Here is a 21,500-nt window from a genome sequence, read left to right on the forward strand (position 1 = left end):
ACTCAGAGAGGGGACAAAGGTCTCGAAGGAAGAACTACTGCTCATTCTTTGATTCACATGGTGTGCTTCAACTTGACCTCAAACTTGCAATTCCTCAAGGATGCCAGATTATTTCAAGCCTCCGTGGGGCTTTGTGCACACAGATCTGTCTGCTTGGAATGCCCTGTCCTTCATTCTGCCCTACCAATTACTGCTTATCTTTCTAGGTCGGTCTACCTCTTACCTCCTTTGTTGTGGCTGCTTTGACTACCATCTCCTTGCCAAGTCAATGGAGGTGCTCTCTCTTCTTGCCCCTCGTTTCTTGCATGAATTCCCATTAGAATAACCTTGTTATGGTATTGAGATTCACTTAAAAGCAGTGAACATGCTTTATCACCTTGTTTTTCTATTACACATTCAATGAATATCTCTTTAAATAGATGAAGAAACTTTCTTCTGAAAATATCTCATTTGTTCAAATCACCATGCCACTGTGTTCTAATTCTTTTTAAAAACTCTGTGACTTCCTTATTTTTCTTCTTAATGGGCTCTTCTTTGTCATTCTTCTCCTCATCAAATCTTTAGGATTTTCTAAGACTGAAGGCTTATAGCTTTCTAGTTCAGAGATCCTTTGAATTTTCAGAACTTCAATGATCCTTTCTGTGTTGATTTTAAAAGTTTTATTTTCAATAAGATGCTAGTGTTGTCTTTAAACATTCTTTCTTTATGTTCATTCAGTTGACATTCAGTTCCTTGTCCTTAAGTTCTTAAATATTATTGAGAGAGGAAAAAATATAAATAGTAGGTATAAAAATTAAAGTCAGTGTGTATTTTCAAGGAATCTCCGATATCTATAAGTGTGAAAATTGTGAAATAGCTTTGAGTGAGATATACCTAAGTGCTTTATAAGTATTAGTCATTTAACCTTCACAGAGGCCCTACAAAGTAGGGAATTTTATTACTTCAGTTTAACAGATGGGTCAAAGGAGGCTTAGATTGGGAAGTTGCTTTCAGCTACCAGTCAGTGCTGAAGCCTGGATTATAAATCACATTTATCTGATTCAACATTCAACTAATAGGCCAGAAGGACACATAGAATATGGCTGAAACATTAAACATTATATGAAAATTCTGTGCCTTTTCAATTTATCATTGATAAATATAGCTATCTGTCAAATGCAGTGTTGAGTTCTTAAATTTATGCAGTCACTGGGATTTGTATCCATCCTGTTACTATCTTGTTTTTTCTGGTAAACAAGCAACTATATGTTAAAACATATTTTATTTCTGAATCCAGCTACAACACTTTGTGTTTCTTGCATACACTGAAACATCTGTACTAGTGGAAAGGGCAAGATTAGAACTTGGATAGTGGCTTGGCAATATTTTTGCTACATAATTTAAGGGATGGAGATTTAGAATTCACCAAGACTGCTAAGAGAGGTAAATTTTGTAAATCAAACAATGGTGGACATGATGCTGAATTTGTAATTCAGATACACCAAGTGGCTTCTTCCAGATAATGTTTTTGAGATTAAATATGCTTCCCTTGGAGAGCTGTACTAGAATGTGACAGCAATGAGATTCTTTGGCTAATTCCTTAATGAGCATTGAAATCAACTTCATGCTTTTCTCCCCTGCAGATGGTTCGGAGGCTTATGTGGGGACATCACAGTGGCTGCCCTGTTAGGAAAGGCAGTTAGGTGACAACCTGATCACTATAGAAATTCAATTACATGTCAGAACCTACGCACAAGCAGAGGGCACTCGACCCTCCTTCCCAGGAAAAGGTAAACAGCCAGTTGTGAATTCAACAGCAAGTCAATCTACAGACACTTCAAAACTTTTTTTTTTTAATTTATTGAGTTATAGTCAGTTTACAATGCTGTGTCAGTTTCTGGTGTACAGCACAATTCTTCAGTCATATATGAATATACATATATTCATTTGCATATTCTTTTCCACTGTTAGCTACTACAAGATATTGAATATATTTCCCTGTGCTGTACAGTATAAACTTGTTTATCTGTTTTATATATACCATTCAATATCTGCAAATCTCGAACTCCCACTTTATCCCTTCCCACCCTCCTCCCCTCTGGCAACCGCAAGTCTATATTCTATGTCTGTGAATCTGTTTCTGTTTTGTATATAAGTTTATTTGTCTTATTTTTTTTAGATTCCACATGTAAATGATATCATAAGGTATTTTTCTTTCTTTTTCTGGCTTACTTCACTTAGAATGATTTGATTTCTGAAACAGGAGCTTTGATCAATTGCTTGTCCTCTCTTAATCTGGGAATGAAAAACAGTTGAACTCTATAGTGGTGAATTCTTTTGACTGTAAATGTCACAGCTTATATGCACCACAGTGGATTTGAGGGTGGTTGTGAAGTTCTGCATTGTTGCAGGTATTGTAGAGGAAGTTGCTAGAGTGATTGTGTATTTTTGAATAAACAAAGATGTGAGCTATGCTCATCTTTGACTTTAGTTTTGCCTTTCTTCTTCAGAACAGAGTTGCACTTGGATATGAGGGGATATTTGAGGAAAACTGAATAGCACTTGGGGGGCTGAGACTTTGGAGTTAGGCTACCTGGGATAGTATCTTGACTCTATGACTTACTAGCTGTGTGACCTTGGATGAGAAATTCACTAACTCAGTTTCTTCATCTATAAAATCAGGATCAGAATAAAAGATTCATATTAAGAAGGTGAAGGGCTCTAGTAATATTTAGTACTTAGTGGTAACCAATACATGTTACTTCATTCTGAATGTACATGTTAAATGTAAGTAAGCTGGCTTTTCCTCAGGTTACTTTTAATAATGGTGAAGATGATGACCATGCTATTCCCCAGGCAGGAAACACTTATTTAACATTAACCATGCCATGCACCAGGACACAAAGAGAAGTGCACTGGACCCAGTTTATGTGTCCCCACCACCTAGATTTGCTTGGCATCACCTGTCTTCTTATGGCTTAAACTTTTCCTATAGTCATCAGGCCATTACAGTCATTTCTGACCAACATGAGTTATCTCTGCCTTTCTTGAGCAGAGATGAGAACTGTACTGAAGGAACTATTATGGTTCATTCCCTATACTTAGATCCAGTCTGATTGGACCCATGGAGGCACAGGTTTGTCTAGCAGCTTCCCTAAGGGACTAGGCAACACATTTTGGAGATATGAGAGTTAATGCCCTGTGGGATGACTCTTCACTAATCAAAGAGAGAAGAAGGGAAGAATAAATAGATAAAATAGATAAATTGCTCACCTTTCTTTTCTAGACGGCTTGGTCTGAGATAACAGTGGTTCTACGTGGTCAGTTCAGCAACAAATCACCTGGTATTCGCTTCACTCCTTTCCTACATCACTTCACTTTCTCTTCTATTCTTGCTTCCTTGGGATTATATTTCCCAATAAAATATTAGTAGGTTAGCTTTGCCTCAAGTACTGTTTTCAAGGGATTTAGGGACTAGAGGAAAGAAACAACACTTTTTTGTAATAAGCTGATAATTTAGCTTAATAAACATAAACATTTTAACAGCAAGTTTAAAACAATGTAGTAATGGCTCTTCTATTGCCATGGAAACACAGAAGCTGGAGGAATGTATTCCTCAAAAAGAAAGGAAGGAAATGTCAGGCAGACTTCCCTGAGAAGGAGATGTTTTTGAATGATGAATAGAGTTTTTGAAGGATAAACAAAGATGGGCAAGAAAGGCAGAAAGAACAAATTAAGTGAAGGCAAAGATATATGAACAAAGGAAAACTTGCACGCAAAGAATGAGGGGTCCCAATATGACTATAGTGGAGCGTACATTAAGGGGATGGTACAGATGCACTGGAAATATATGTCATTTTGGATTGTGAAGCTCCCTGGATGCCATGCTAAGAAGGAGCTTTGGTATATACTCTAGGAAAAAGGGAGCTTTCAAAGGTTTTGAGTAGGGAGGTGATATAACCAGAATGTGAGATATTCAAGACAGGTAGCCTGCTTAGGTGACTACCAGCAACAGTTCCCATGTGGCCATAAGAATCTAATCTAAGAAAGGGAGGGACTGGAAAGTGAATGATTAATACCTTCACTTTAGATATATTTTGGGAATGGAATCAAGAGGGCTTGGAAAACTTTGCATGTGGAGTGAGAGAGGAGTCAATGTGGATGTTCAGATAGTAGCCACACAGCGGAGTGAATGATGATGTCATTTATGAAGAGGGAGGACAGAAAGGAAGACACATTTTGGAGGAAGAAGCTAATTTTATAATAATGTAGTTACATTTCCCAATGAATCTAGGTAAAAATTCCTAGAAATAGTTGGGAATACAAATCCAGACCTAAAGTATGTTATTACTCTACAGATCAAGTTGACTGCTGTCACTAGTAACAGATACCAAGGTTTTTTAGAAAAATCAAATTTGTAAATAACAATTTAGCATGTAATCCAAGTCTCTATCATTCCCCCACCCACCCACCTACACACCAAATGCATTAAACTGCAATGGAAAGCTTTAATAAGCCTGAATAAGTTATGTGAAGAGTGGCAGAAATCAAAGAACTGGATTGAGATGTAACTTCACTAGACCATTAGGTTCACTCTTACCTTAGCATCTGAGTCTTTACAGAGCACAAGAGTCAGACACAGGCCTCTGAAAAATGATGAGTTATGTTTTTGAGACCCTTTAGGGTCCTTCATGAATATTCATAACTGGGACTATTAAGAGTTATTTATAAGTGTAAAAACATTCATATTCAGGTGCTGAAGGAAGGTGAAATAGACCAGAATGAAAAGATTTTTTAGGAGGTAAGAAAAGCTCACATATATTTATATCTCAGTAAAGTGTGCCAATTTTTAGAAATAATAATAACTAACATTTATTATGACATTGTCTTTGCATGCCAGACATTGTTAAGGAACTTTACATGTGTTAAAGCTAACACTTGCAAAATCTGAATGATGTAGGTATTATTGCCATCACTTTTGAGATGAGGGCACAGGAGGGTCAGAGATCACATGGGTCAAGAAGAAGGATTCAAACCAGGTCATGCTGTGCCAGGGCCCTGCCTTTAACCATGATGCCAGAACAGAAAAAACATTCCTTAACATTTGCATAGCAATTTATAGTTCTTGATGCATTATTTCATACTGACACAAAACAGACCTGTAAATTAGAAAAGACAAGTATCATTAAGGAAATTGAGGCTGAGAAGGTCGGTATTCTATAAAGCTACACAGCTGGTTCACAGCTCTTCTGGACGTGAGCTGATTTTGAGAGCAAAGACTATCAAGGCTATCCGGGTAGAGAAAATGAAAAATCCAAATGTTAGTGAACACCCAGAATAAGAAGCCAAAATACAACCTAGGAATTGTGATTTTTTACTTCCTAGATTTGGCAATAGTTCCAGCAGCTTCCTTGGGTTCTAGTCCTTGGGAGAGAGCCCCAACTGCCAGACTTCTCCAGTGAACAAAGTTTATCACCCCAGCTTACCTGGAGTATAAATATACTCTGCAGATTGAATTGGAGGAGAAAATGCTGCAAATCATTTTCCCAAAGCCCACTAAGACTTAGTGAGCCACTGCTTTGTCCCTAACTGCCCTGTGTAGTCTGGCCTTAGGTATGTTCAGAAAATGGGCCAATATCCCCATTATTGCTCCAAGGTCTGGTCACTTTGAAGACAAAAGGAAATGGCCATCTTTCTTCATAAAACAGGTTTAACTAACATTGTATTCTTAATGTTTTTATGGTTTGTTATTAACAAGCAATTGTAGAAGAAGGTAGGGGTTCACTCATTTATTCAACAAATATTATCTCTAGTAAAATGTAGCATTTAAGAGAATGGACTCTGGAGCTAGACTGGGTTCAAATCCTGCCTCTGCCCTTTACCGGTTGTGAGAGTGATCAAGGCCACAGTTTCCTTATCTGTAAATTATGGCTGGTAGTAGTATCTAGATCACAGGATTGTTATGGAGATGAGATGCCTGGTACATGGGTGCTATGTGAGTGTTAGTATATTACCAAGTGCCTCCTATGTGCCAGATACTGTTGTAAGGACTGGGAATAAAGTCATAATCAAGTTAAACAAAGCCACTGACTTCACGTGGCCTGTATTCAATCATTGTAGTCAGGAAGACAGATAATAAATGAGCATCAAGTGCAGTATACATTATGATTTCAAGTTGTGATTGAAATTGCATAATGGCTATACATATTCATATATTTAATAATATAATACTTTATATTAGGCTACACTCTACAGTTTTCAGGCAACTTCCATATCTCTTATGATCATTGTGATTATTGATTGGCCCAGAATTGATGAGGCACATGTTATTTTAAATCCTCCCCCAGTTCCTGAAAGGTAAGAAACTGAGTCTCAGAGAAGTTCTCTAACATGGTAAGTGGTAGAGATAAAATCCAAACCCACATTTGTCTCACTTCAAAGTCCAAGTCACACAATTGCTCTATGCTGCCTCACAACCCTGAGTTGTTATGGGACTGAAATTACACCCTTTTCCAGCTGAGAAAATGTAACTTAGGTTAAGTGTCTTGGATTAAAGTCATACAGCTTAGTAAGTGGAAGAGCTGGGACATGAATCCAGTTTTTTAGATTCCTATGTTAGTGTTTTATCTACTAGAGCAAAATTACAAAAATTCCACAAGCATTTGAAGAATGGTTGGAAATGCTGTCTAGTCCTTCCAACCACTCTCATACTTTACTGTTATTATTCATATCATTCTAGGGCTTAAACCATGTATACTTAAAAAAATCCACATGAACTATGTGTGAGTCGATTTTTTTGGAATGGAATGCAGCTTCTCTAAGAAACAATGTTGGAAATAGTGGTTAAGCTTTTAGACCAGCCGAACAAAGTCTCCTTAACATTTAGGGGCATTAATACGATGTTAATAGAAACCACTAGCTACTAATGATGTTAACTTCTCTAGATTTACATAAGAAGAGTTTCCTTTTTAGGGCAATCTGAAAGCCCTGGGATCAGTGCTTAGTTGGGAAAGGAAAACTGGAGAGTGATTATAGAGAAGTGATGAGAAGGATCTCATCATCCAATGGATCATTCTTTAATCAGGGAAGGTTTGCATTTTCATTCTCCTGGAACAATCCCATGACAGAATTAGCATAGATGTTTCTGACTTTTGTGTGAGATAATAGTTATATTCTTTATAGTTTATAATTGTTAAGAAATAGCAAGACTCTTAGTGTATTCAAGCAGTGATCTGTGGACTACCCCAGTGCCACCCCTATACCTCCTAAAAAGAGATAATGCGTAGAAAGATTCTTTGGAAATCACTTTCAATCACTTTCAAATCTAGTATTTCTTTGCTACACCCATATTCTCGTTGATGTTGGAAAAGTTGGCCAGGAGAGAGACCAATAGGCAAATCAATATCAGCAGCATGAATATACAAGGAAATTCTGTGGTGACACCACAAACTATCCTCCTAAGGCTATTAAATTGGCCAGAAAAGTTCTTCTATATTATGTGGTTTACCTTTTGGAAATACGAGCATATATATCTAAATGAGTCCCAGAACTCTTTCACATTTCAGAATTTTTACTTTCACCTACTCATCAGTGAATACGAAAGGGACATTTCTCTTTTTAATTTCTTCTTTGGAATCCTAAAGCATTTCCCTAAAGTGTTTTTGATCCTCAAATACTTTTTTCAAAATCATTCTTTCCCTTTTACTAAATGGTTACTTTCAACCACTTATACAAAAAAAAACCATTTATTTCAAAATATACAATATTACAGTTTCCAGAGTGTTGAAACATTGATAATTCCAGAAATATTATCTTAAATGTCATCATGGTGAAGAGGAAAGAACACTGAATAAAGAGCCTAGAGACCCAGGATTTAGCCTGGTTCATCCACTAAGAAGATTCACTTAAATCCTTTGAGTCTCAGTTTGTTGCAGTGCCTGATACATTGTTGTGTGTTATACGTATAAATAATGTATGAATTTGCAAAATAACAGTAGTCTTAAACTTGAAAAATTCTGACTAACTCTTTGATGGTAAGAATCTCTTTTTAGACTCTATTCTAGTGTCTTTCTAATACCTTCCATGATGCTCATGAGTGACATGGCCATCATTAAAATCTTGTGCAGCAGGCCTGTCCTAGAAAATTAATAAACTATTATTCTTCTGTAAAAGCAAGTGGAATAGGAGCAAATCTATTTTATAAATTTATATAATACTTATTTTATGGATTAGATAATAGAAGGAAATAGTGTTCTTATAATAGCAACAAAATTCACTAATTAGGTGTCTCCAAGAAATTAATGCTCTAAGTGCTAAGGAGAATTCAGAATAATTTAATTACACAAAGTAATTAATGTAAATAATATCCCTCTTATTTTAATCTCAAACATATTTGATATTCTGTCTTTCTTACATATACTGATTTTTTTAGTCATGTTCATTTTCAAATTCCTTATTGATTACACATGTACTTTAAACATAGATTTGAATTTTAAAAATACAAAATTTCTGGTGCCTAGTCCATTATTGAAAAATTGATTATTCTATTTCAAATACAAACTATACCCTTCAGGTGAGAAGAAACATATTTGTTAAATAGCATTTAAAATTCCACCAGAGGAGACTTAGCAACTTTAAAGAGTTAATATTTGTCCAAATTGAGATGAATTATTTCCTTCTTACTGACAGCATTAGACCTTAGGATAACTACCTACAATTATCAGCTTGGAATTTAGGGCAGAATTTTCCTTTAATAACTTAATGGGCAGGGACTGGTTAATTCATTTCCCAGAAACTCAGTGAAATCTGTAGACCTGTATTTATTTAATATGGCATCCATGACTTTAAACTCTGGCTTTGGAAATTTGTAAATTTCTTTTGAAATGAAAAGAGGGGAAATCACTGTAATAGTGTTCCAGTTAGTTGTTCTTTTTCAGCAGTGGCCATCTGGCTATGTATCTGGTCTCTACCCTAAGTATTATGTTAGGAGAATGTCCATGAGATATAATTGGGAAAAGATGAGCAAATGTGCCTCTTTTGTTAATGAGGTTATCACTAATAATCCCATAAACAAGTACATTTTAGCAAAAGCCCCATCCAGTCCTAAAAAAGTATTTCTTTATAAATTTCCCTAGTGATAAGGACCTCACTCACTCTCTCTTTTTTGAAGCAACTTTAAACAAAGATAAATTTTGTTTCCACTAAAACCTATTACACAAAAGGAATATAAAATTTGCCATTCAGTCATACATTCAAACTATGTTTAGCAAACATCTCCTATATATCCCAGACACCACTCCAGGGGTTAGGAAAATAATGATGAAGAAACACAAACACAGGCCCTGGCCTCATGGAGCTTACCTGAACAATGAACATGAATTATTCACAAGAATTATCATGGAATTTAAAGTTTTATATAGATGCTCAAAGGAAGGCTTTTCTGTAGATAGGCAAGACTTAAAGGGAAAGAAGGAGGACAGTACTCCAGTTAGAGGAAATGTGCAGACTTTTGGGTGGAAGAAAACATTGAAAATTCTAGGAATTAAAAGAAGTCTCCTCTGGTACAGAAAAAATTATTAAGAGTAAAACAGTGTGAGAGTGGACAGATAGGAAGGGACTCAAGAGACCATGGAGGGCCTTACTGACCAAATAGAGATTTCAGCTTTGCCCTGAGAGGAAGGGAAAGCTATCTAGTAAGATGAGGGCATTGTATTTACATTTTGGAAAAACTATTCCATTTTCAATATAAAGAAGGGATTCAAGAATATCAAACATGGATAAAAAGAGGCCAATTAGGCTATTGCTATATTGTAGGCAAGGGGTGTGAGTAGTTTGGAGTAGGGTAGTGACAGTGAACATGGAAAGAGGGATACAGGATAAATTATATTTGGAAGGAACACCTGACAAGGGCTAGTGATGAATTAGATATAGAGTGAGAGAAGCAAGGGATCTGTCCTGGGATTTTGGCTTTCAAAATTGGGTGGCTCATGGGGCCACTTCCTGAGGTAGGAAACACAAGCAAAAAAAAAAACCATTTGGGGGTAAATTTATGATTTTGTTTTGGATTAGATGAACAGAAATGAAGAAGAACGGAGAGCTGGATATCTGGGTTTAGGGCTCAGAGGAAATCTCTGATATAAATTTAAAACCATTAATGTACAGAAGGTAATAGAAGCAGTGGCAAAGATGAGGTTGCCCAGGGGAAGAGATGATATGCTAGGACAAGCGGAGTGGAGGAGAATGAGTCTGCAAAGAGAAAAAGATCAGCTAGAGAGAGAAAGGAAAAGCATCAAAGAGTGTGGTCTCTCACATGCCAAGGGAGAGTAAGTTCCAAGGAGAGATCAGTGAACCTCACTGTAGGAATTGCATCCAACTCATCAGATTTTTCCAGCTTTCTGTCTACAGGCACATGGTAGATGGCTCTGCTTCGTAGATCATCGTGGATGGGTGTGGCTGTGCATTTAGTTTTGACTGAAGAGTTATGAGTAAAAAAATGTGTGTTGATTCTGGGCACAGTCTATAATTACCTGTATGTAGTTCACCAGAGGTCCCCCTCTACCAGGACAACAGGCAATATTCAAATTAGAGGCTGCCCTGAAAGTCTAAGCCCCTGAGTGACTCAGCTGAGCAAAGCCCTCCTGCCTTAATGGGCAGACAGAGTGAGCAAGAAAGAGACCTTTGTTACAGGGAGCCTGAAGGTTTAGAATTGTTTTTCACTGTAACATCATCTAGACTATTTTTACTGATAGAAGCATTAAAATCTACTGAGAGATCAAGAAACTTGAAGAATGAAAAAAAAAATCCATTGAATTTAGACAGATAGACCATAAGGGTTGCTTAATGGAGGCAGAAGTCAGCTTAGAAAGGGTTGAGGACTGAGAAGATAAGGAACTGACAGCAAGTATATATAGAGTCTGTCAAAAGCTTATCAGTGATGGGGAGGAAAGATTATCATGGCTGCTTGAGTGGGATGTAAAAGTTTGCTGTTTTTATAAAATGAAGGAGGCTGATAGATATGTGCATAGGAAGGATTCTGATAAGAGAAAGGTAGAATATGAAAGAAAATACAAAAGAAAATAAGAGATGATTGAATGTTTCTTGAAAAGGGAGGAGGTATATGCCTTGAGAACTACTAGCAGAGTTAGACAAATTTTGACCAACAAGTAATTGTTGGCTTGTTATAAAGAAAATCACTTATTGGAACAATATTAAATGAGTGCATGAATCAATCAATCAGTCTGCAATGAGTAAACAAAAGCAATAATGAAACCTTTAATATCTAATTTACCTCATTCTTTTTTGATTTCAGTACCATCTGCAAGAAAAGATAGTTCTTACTTCATGCCTCAGGAATGAGGCTTCTGCACATTTAGAACCAGTTGTAGGCAAAACTGTAAGTAATTAACTTTTAATTCAGACCACAGTAATTAGGCTCTTTCATGTTGTAAGAAATACAATGAAGAGGGTGTGTTGAAAGGAAAGGAAATAAAGTAAAGAAACATAGGAAGGCATTGTGACATATGTATAATCAGAAAGAACTCATAGTTTAGGATGTAACTTAGTACATAGCCACTAGAATGTAGGTTTTGTGACGGTGTGGATTTTTGTCCGTTTTATTCACAGTATCCCCAGGTCTTAGAACAGTCCATGGTACATAGTAGGCACTCAGTAAGTACTTGTTGAATGTGAGAATGACTAACAGCTCACCTTGCCTTGCCTTTATAAATGAGTGTCTAATACTGTGGAACTCTGTGATTCTGCCATTCCTGTGACTGGCCTTTGTCTTACTTTGCTTTTTTCTCAGGCTGTTTCTACTGTAACTGTCAATCACCAGCCCTCCACCCTGCTGCTCTCTACTCCCACAGTCTCTGCATATTACTCAAGCTTTTGACTAATTTGTGGTTTCTATTTTCCGTCTTGTCAAGGTGTTTATCTTGGTTTTGCAACACACCAGAGCCTGTAGCTCTATTTGAAGTTTTTTATTTGCATGGCATAAAAGAGATGATATGATCAGTTAGTTAGTTAGTTAGTTACTACCCAATATTAAAAAAAAAACACCTGATAGTTCTCATGCCTGAATACCTCATAAGACAACTATTTTGCTAAGCGATCAGAAAGGAAAACATTTTATATTTGACCCAACACTCAAACATACACATGGACACACAAGCACACACGTTCACACACACACTGAAATGAATACTTCATGAAACAGAACTAACCCTTTTCAGTTCAATGTACTCTGATCCATTCTAATGTAGTCTAGTCTGTCTTATTCTGTTCATTCCATTTCATTCCATCCATTCTGTTCTGTTCCATTTCCACTTACTCTATTTCACTTAAAAATGTTAATGAATTGATTCATGACTCACAAACAGGTCAAACGTAAGTTTGAAAAACCCTGGCCTAGGTTGCATATGACCACCTTTGGTTTGGAAATCAATTTCTATCCATTCATCTGTCATCAATCATCTGTGGTCAGTCAGGGCAGTAGAGTCATATATTACAAGGAAGGGGAAATTATATCTGTGGCTACATTCTTTCATGAGAAGGGAGAAGTGCTCTTTTTCATATGGGTATGAGAGCTCTTCATATAGTCTCTCTGACACAGGCCAACTCCTACTCAATTTAGTGCTGCTCTTATCCTTCCCTGACTCTGCTCATTCATAAACTAAGCCCTACTAAAATGTTGGTTGATGAATCCTTGCAGTGAGAACCCCTCTATGGTGTATTTCCATTTTAACATGGACATATTTAATTAACATAATTTTATTGCTCTTAAGAGGAAACCACTTTTAAAACTGAATCTTGGGCCTCTCATAATGAAATAATGGGTTACAGTACAGAAGCAGGTGATATGTGGAGTACTCAGGGCCTTTTTTAATGCCTGTTCTCCTAACGCTGGTTCTGTGTGCAAATACAAAGATTTTCTCTCAGCTCCAATGAGAAACTTGTATAGGACCCAACTCTATGCCTAGAATACTATGTAGAGAACTTCTTGAGGTGATAACATGATGTGGTAACCAGAATAATGGCTCTCCAAGATGTTCACACTCTAATCCCTGGAACCTGTGTATATGTTACCTGGCATGGTAAAAATGGCTTTGCAGTTGTGATTAGGGGTCTGTACTTTGAGAAGGGGAGGAGTATCCTAGGTTACCCAGATGGTTCCAATGTAATCAATAGTCATTTGTGGAGAAGCTTTGCCAGGTATTGAGAGACAGACAGACAAATAGATGGGCAATGGGCGGAAGGGAGTGAAATGTGATGACAGGATCAGAAAGGTGTGACTTGAGAAGACTCCATCTACTGTTGACTTTGAAGATGGAGGAAAGAGATCTGAGCTAAGGAATGTAGTTGGCCTCTAGAAGCTGAAAAAGGCAAGGAAATGGACTATCCCCCAGAGTGTCAGGAAAGGCATGAGGTCCAACTGACACCTTGGTTTTAGCCCAGTGAGACTCATATCAGCCTCCTGACTGCCAGGCCTGTTAGATAAATTTGTGTAATTTAAGCCACTACATTTATGTGTACTTTATTACAGCAGCAATTGAAAACAAATACATTCAGAATGAACTTGTCAGCACCAGGAGAATGTGTGGAAATGAAAGTAGTCAACCTTATATAGATTCTGACATCCCAAAGGGAATCCTTACAGGGTAGTGGATGAGTGACTTAAGGCTCTCCTTTTCTTCTATGCCAGAGAACACTGGGATTTTGTACTTTGTGGGTAAACCTATCTGTGTCTCTGTGGAGTTCATTCTCAACCCCAAGTTAGAGAATAGAGCTCCCTGTGGTTTAATATTTATTAGGAATATACAAACTTAAAGTCAGGACATAAAATATACTGCTTCTTTCTTATAGAGCTTCAAATTGACAGAAAAATTCAACTACTCCTGAAAAAATTCCAATAATGGTGTCCACAGCACAAAGTATTTGAATGAATATTAATATTAATAAATGTTTTGTGTCTTCCTGTGCAAAATCTTTTCAATGTTCAAGAAACATATCTATAGTGAACCATATTATCTAAACTGTATTGGCAGATGAATTAGGACTATCTGCCATCCCCTTGTCTTGGTTTATAGATTGTGAACTTTATAGAATACAATTAGAAGTTGATGTTTTATTCTTAATTTACATTCGGGTATATCAGAGACTCACAGTAAACTCTTCTTTTCCCCAAAAGTAGATGAGGTAACTTTTATGCCTGTACACACACACACACACACACACACACACACACACAAAGACAGCTGTCAATGGAAAGCACAAAATTACTATTTTAATCAAGATTCTACAAGGACTTAGTGACAGAAACATGCTTTGGAAATTTTTTTGAAAATCAGGGAAGCTCCAGGGAAGTTGGTGTAAAAACAGCTGAAGATTTTTCCAGGGTGATCTTGGTATGAAAGTGGCAATTTTATCAGTCAGAATACAGAGACGTCAACAAATGGACAACTCTTTAGGTTATTGTTATGAGGCAAATGATCCACAGGTGTTCCAGTAAAAACTGCGCTGAGCATTCTCTGTTGTTGATTAGTAACAAAAGTGCAGCATGGAAACATCTTATGATCATGTGAAGAGTTGGCCTATATTCCTTTGTGTGTTGTTCTGAAAGCAACAAGTGAAAGAAAACAGCAACTAAGTGCTAAACTACAGCTTGGTGGAGGTCAATTTATGGATGATTCATCTTCTGGTTGAGTAAGGAGCCAGAAAGACGTAAATGAAGGAAAACATGAAATTGTAAGAACAACTTGGCTCACTTTCTTAATCTAGGAAAATTAGGATCAATCTGACCTAAATTAACTTTGGCCCTAACATTTTACTATGATTTGAGATGCTCACTGAAATTAATTGCTAAATGGCACAGAGTTAAATGTTTTTGGAAAGTTACAATGTGATCTTGACTCAGGGACAAAGTGACCCAGAAAATGGATGTTACAGGCAGCCCAAGGGTCTAAGAGTCAATACATACTGAAACAGGTCAGAGAAAAACACCAGGGGGGACTTTCTTATAAGCTTACCAATGTGGCCTTTCTCTTTCCAAGATAGCTTCATATGGGGAAAAATCTGAGCATGTGGGGAATATGGCTGTTTCCTATTATTTTTTCTGGTATATTTGTACTGAAGGGACCAAACATAAGTGACATTTAATATAGGTCATTAAAGGATACCAAGAAAAACCCCTTTTAATTATTAAGTAACACTCCAGGCATATTCAAAGCACTTTTTGTGTTTAATTTCCCCTTCTGGGTGCAGGAAGTCACTAGCTCTGCTCCCTAGCAGATACAGAAAGGGAGTAAAGTCTAAATTCAAAATCAGATGTAGCTTTAGGAGTAAAAATTACCTCTGCATTAATGAGCAACTGACAGCTTCCATGTGGTCAGAGAATTTTTAAGTTAGAAGAACTGTAAGCAAGGCTTCCTCATTTTACTGGTCAGTTCAGTTTAGGTCAACAAATGTGTACCATTGCCAAGCACTGTGGAGCTTTTAGATATTTAGAGGTTAAATAAGATCCAGTCCTCGATCAGATGGAGTCTGAGTAAAGTGGGGTAGGCGGAGGTGATATCTGTTACAGTGATGTATGTTAGATGTATATATCCATCAGAGTTCTTAAGCAATAGCAAATGATTTCGACTGATTAAATTGAAGAGCAACACACCAAACTCCAGTCCCACAATTGCTGAGAGGGCTGGAGAGCCAGGCACATCGCTTGTGAGGCCAGAGCAGCGGCCAAAATAATGCTACTGGATAAATTAGTTGTTTCTGCTAAGCCCTAGAAGTCACAATTATGTGACCATTACAAGAGTCCTAAGCTCTATTCTCCATGGCCCCAGTAGACATATCCAGAGCAGGACATTGTTTGCACAGCTGCCTATGTTCATTTTGAGAGTAGATTCTCCTTTGTCTCTGCTTTTTTGTGTCACCAGTTCCTAATTCCAGGTCCCAGATAACTGCGTTTGATTAGCCACTCTAAGTGCTTTGCCTTCTCCCTTATCTGGCCGGGACAGTGAATCATTGGCATTTTAGCTTCTATGTTCATTGTCACCATTAGAGGTTGGATGGGGTGAAGCAGATTTTAAACTCACAACACATCACAGTCTCTTTTGGCTTAAATAATCTTTTGGGTGACTCCTTTTATACTCTCAGTCTTTCAGTTTCTCCTCTTTCTCCAATTTCTCTTTAAGATGGTACCTGAGTGTGCAGTAAGAGGACAGATGTAACACTATTGTATGGGGTAAAAAAGGGGGTCTGAAACCAAGTGATGCCATCTGTGTGCTGGCTAGTCACCTGCTGTGGAGAAGTTTGCTTTGACTCTGGTGCTTGACCAACAGGTCTTTTTGGAATGTTGTACAAATGTGTCATCCATTGATGGATGATTCATTTTTTTCGAGTCACAAAATCATAATGTAGCTTCTTTGTCCCAACCTCTAGCATCTGCAAGTTCATTTGCCTTCTTGGCACCTTCTCATTCCCACAATGAAGAATGTGGGGATAGTTAGTCTCTGATTAGCTCTCCCAAGTGGTCAAAGAATACAGTGGTGTTGGCTATGTAAATAAACACCGAGGCCCTACTCCTGATATATTTTATTTTTCAGTACCTATCAGTATATTTCAGCTAAAGTCCCCTTAGAGTTCCACTCACCCTTTGGCTCTCTTATTCCCATACACTGGGGTGGAAGGGGCTGGCTTTCCATACTTTCTTTCTGTCAGGAAATAACATGTCCATATTCTACTTATTTTTTAAGTATAATAAATATCTTGGCTGCAGGTTATCATGATTTCAGGGGAGAAGTGAAAATATCTTGGATTAATGTGAACAAAATATCAACCCAGTCAGATACTTGAGTAAGTTAGTACAGGAAACATATAAGGGGAAAAGGAAGGGATAAAGGGATCAGAAAAGACTTCCTTAAGGAAGCAACCCTGAGCTGTGTGTTGAAGATAAACTCCCTGCCCAAATTTAGATAGCTTAGATTATATTCACACGCAGGCTCAGGGACTAGCAGTCCTTATGGTATGTTATAGAGTTGGGAAGACTTTTCAGACAACAATCACCTTCACCAGCCTGCCTTTGAACTGATGGTTCTTAGAAATCTCATTGTGTGTCAACAGTATCTAGAAGGCTCACTTCCTCCACAGTGGCTGAGAGTACAAGACATAGTGAAGTGTGTGAGGACTGGGAGAATACCATAGAAGCAGAGGTGTGAGGAACTAACAACTACTGAGAGAATTCCCTTCCTGGGTGGGAGACATTAGTAATTAAGAATTGCTTAAAGGAGTCTAAAGGGCAGAGTTTCAACTTCAGAGCTGGGAGATTAGATTTAGGGGTAGGGAGCCAGAAATGCTGGAGCTTATGATCAAAAATCATAGATGGATAAAAAAGAATAAAATAATGCCATTTGTAGTAACATGGATGGACCTGGAGATTGTCATTCTAACTGAAGTAAGCCAGAAAGAGAAAGAAAAATACCATATGATATCACTCATATGTGGAATCTAAAAAAAAGAAAAAAGATGACACTAATGAACTCATCTACAAAACAGAAACAGACTCAAAGACATAGTAAACCATCTTATGGTTACCAGGGGAAAGGGGGTGGGAAAGGATAAATTTGGGAGTTTGAGATTTGCAAATATTAACTACTATACTTAAAAATAGATAAAAACACAAGTCTCATCTCTATAACAGAGGGAGCTGTATTCCATATCTTGTAATAACTTTTAATGAAAAAGAATGTGAAAATGAATATATGTATGTATATGCATGACTGGGACATTGTGCTGTACACTAGAGATTGACACACTATAATTGACTATACTTCAGTAAAAATAAATAAATTTTAAAAAATCATAGAGGGAGGTAGGGCTAGGTCTCCAAGAGGTAGTCATGGGACTGAGGGCCAGTCCTTGGGAAGCTATAGAAAGCCAAGTGCACAGCATGAGGCAGAGCTGGTGAAACAATTACTACTGATCCAGGAAAGCCTTTATTTTATGTACCATCAAGGATTAAACGGGATGGACTTAATACCTTACTGTTCTGCAAATAAAGGTTGTAGAAGCCACACCAGTCTAGTCCACTGGGGCATTCTGGTAACAGTATTCCTTCTAGGCATTTAGAGACTTCTTTAAATGCACATATTTCCTGGGAAAGATAAAGATGCTATTAGCATCCAGTTTAGAGTTAATATCTCAGTTATTTCACTCATTGATTGTTTATCAGAAACATTTACATGTAAATTACTAAGTTAAGGAGGTGGGAATAAAATGAGGTCTCACCTTCCAGTTACAGGTAATACCCCATGTGTGTGCACACACATATACACACACACATAACAATGAAACAAGGTATAAAAATCTATTATGAGAGGACTAGATAAAGTATTTTGGAATTTATTAGGAAAGAGAGAATAATTCAGATTAGGGCAGACTGGGGAGGGCTTCTTGGAGAAGAATGTTTTTTCACTGAGCTTTGAAAGAAAGGAAAGATCTGAACATTTAAAGGTGGGCAAAGATTATTTCAGGGAGAAGAAACAGCATGAAGAAAAAAATCTGTAGGACTTGGGGAAATGGAGAGCCATTTGTTTTGGAAGTAATATAAATGACATAAGGAATATAAATGAACATAAATGACATATAATGACATAAGTTAGGTTCTAGTCAGAAAATTGGGGGACTTGTAAAGGAAAATAGAATGACTCAGTTTGTTGTGGGTTGGCCCAAGGGGGAGCTTCAGAAGAACTCTGAGTGGATCAAGTAGGTTGTGCCATGCCCGTGTTCCTTAAGGAGGTGGCATGTAGAATGGAGAGAGATAAAGTGCAGAAAAGGGAAAAGAAATTTCTGTTTTATCACCATTCTGCCATCTGCTTACTTTAGCTGAATCCTCCCATTAGGTTTTTGGGTCTAGACTAGTACTTGTCTTTATCCATGTGCTGGGCTGTTTCTAATTGGAAGTAAAAGGTAGAGACAGATACTGTGTGAACAAATGGAGAAAACACATTTCTTAGTTTTTGTTTGTTCATTTTTAACAGTTTTTATTTCCAGTGTTGCAAAGCAGTGAAGAAATTATTGCACCTTTAATTTTACGCAAGTTTTAAAATTTATTTTTCCTTTTTTTTCCTTCCAATTTTCTTGTTCTTGAATTTTGAACAATCAGAAGTAATGGTGGAATGTACAAAAGGAAAACACAACATCAGGAAATGGAAAGGAAAATGAAAAAAAAAATAACAACGAAGGTTCCATATTGCTCACATTTAAAAAGCGTATTTTAAAGCACATTTAAAGAAATCCATGGCGTTTGGAAGGTGAAGAGTAAATTGTCTCCATTATGTTTGTAGCACCTCTGAGTGGCAATCACAGTGCTGATGCAGGAGGAACTAGAGGCTTTCAGGCCTCACCTGAGAAGTCCTCACTCACCTGATCCACAAGGCAGTGAGGCATCACAGCTCTGAATCACTGAAAGAGAATCTGGTGGGGCAGGTTCCACGACTGCATGAGGATTTGTTTGCATAAAGATTTTTTAGTTCTTGCCAACAGTGAGGGCGCCTTCTTACTCCTTGACAAACATGAAACTACTTCTGCTTCCTTTTTTAGAAATATTTTCTTATATACAGATTGTTCTTAGATATACTCACCTGATACATACATGTTTACCTTTTCCTTTGCTTTTTCAAATCTTCCTATGGTAAGACTGTAGTCATCCACCCTCCTTTCCTGGTTTCAGGTGAGGAATTTGAACTGTGGGTATTGCAGTTCTGCCTTTTAGGGTTCCTGGTTGGGCAGCCTGGAGCCACACCGGGAGGACTCCTAGTCCCAGGTGGCTCAGTAAGCAACTGTTCAGGCACCACATACAGAGCAAGGCACGTTTGCAGAGAGTCTTCAGTTTTGGTAGAATGATTTCTATTCACTCTACTAAATAATGTTCCTGAACTGAAGAAGATGGGGTTCCTTTCCACAACTGTAAGTGCTGTTTTTAAAAATTAATGTTCTTTTCACTATATATATTACAAATAGGAAATTGTGTCATTTCCAGAGCAATCGAACAAACTACGTGTTACTTCCTTCCCAAGCCCTCCTTGGAAAGGAAAAAGGGAAGGTAATTGATAGTGGGTTTGTGGGACAGGGTTTAGGATAAATTTTAACACATTAAATAGACTAGTACCTTGAGATGTGGCATAGAATGAAATAATTTAAAAAAGAGGAGTAAGATATACAACATTCAAAGTCAAATGCAAACAATAACAACAAAATCTCACTTTGACTTACTTCAAATATGTTGAATATTCAAATATATTAAATATTTCAAAAGGCAGCCAAGTGTGTTGAAAAGACTGTGGTCATTAAAGTCAGATAAAGTTGGATTCAGTAGCCCTGCTGCTTATTAGATGTGTGAACTTTGGTAAAATGCTTCACCTTGTCAAGCTCCAGTTTCCACATTTGTACAGTGGGTATAAAACCTACCTCAGTGGATTAATAGAGTGAAATTAGCACAGTGCACTGCACTAAATTGATGCTTAGTCAATAACTGTTGGAGGATAAACTTGGCTACTTCCTAATTAAGTTTCAATTAAGCTTCAAAAACAAATTAAAGAGACAAAAATTACTGTAGGATTCCAGTTATGTGAGGTATTGAGAGTAATCAAAGTCACAGAAACAGAAAGTAGAATGGTTGTTGCCAGGGGCTGGGAACAGGGGGAAATAGGAAATGTTTAGTGGGTGAAGAGTTTCAGTTTTGCAATATGAAGATGTTCTAAGGATTGGTAGCACAACAATGTAGATATACGTAACACTGTTGAACTGTATACTTACAAATGGTTAAGATGATAAATTGTACATTACATGTTTTTACCCCAATTTTAAAAGTTTATTTTTTTTTATTAATTTTTCCCATTTATTAAGGTGTCTGTGACTCCTTAAAAGATGTCTAAGTCCATTTTCAGTGGGTCTAATTTCAGGATTGATATTGGATCACCTATGTTAGTGTCCGGTTTTTACATAACATAATTAGCAGAGAGGATGATGCATTTTTAGTATATTCTTAAAGTTGCCTCCACCTTTGCGGTGATCCTTTTATACACTCTCTTTTATTTAATTATATGATTATCTCTAATTCATAATAGTGATTTTTAATATGTTTCATATTTATTGCACAGAATATGGGAATTATGAAGTCATAATTATTGGTCACAAATTATTTGAAAACTTTTGATACAACTCAAATGTATTATTTATTCCAGTGTTCTCACCTTTCCTGTAGCTAATTTGTAAACAGATTATTTTATGTGTTTGTATCTTAGAGATAATAAAAACTATTGAGACAGGATCTGTTAAATACCATTCTATCTTAAAATGTATTACTTAATTTTGAGGAAAAAAGACAAATTGGAATTATATTCATTTCAAACTTGAAAACATGCCATTGTTAAATTTTCAGAAAACATCTTCTTGAAAGATCATATATATGCCTAGCTGCTTTTAAAACTAAATATCCTCTCTGGTATTTGATGATAGCTGAAGGTTGA

At 37.0% G+C, this 21,500-nt stretch overlaps 1 protein-coding gene across 2 annotated transcripts in view; it reads left to right on the forward strand.

Annotated features, from left to right (window-relative positions):
• Positions 1-19,497: 19,497 nt before the first annotated feature.
• The window catches only part of MACC1 (MET transcriptional regulator MACC1), a 56,168-nt gene continuing 54,165 nt past the window's right edge, over positions 19,498-21,500 (forward strand). For both annotated transcript variants that reach the window (XM_045504484.2, XM_045504487.2), the window contains exon 1: positions 19,498-19,938. The gene's annotated coding sequence lies outside the window, so the exon portion shown is untranslated. The remainder of the gene's footprint in view (positions 19,939-21,500) is intronic.

This window comes from Camelus bactrianus, chromosome 7 (genome assembly GCF_048773025.1).
Source record: "Camelus bactrianus isolate YW-2024 breed Bactrian camel chromosome 7, ASM4877302v1, whole genome shotgun sequence".
NCBI lineage: Eukaryota > Metazoa > Chordata > Mammalia > Artiodactyla > Camelidae > Camelus > Camelus bactrianus.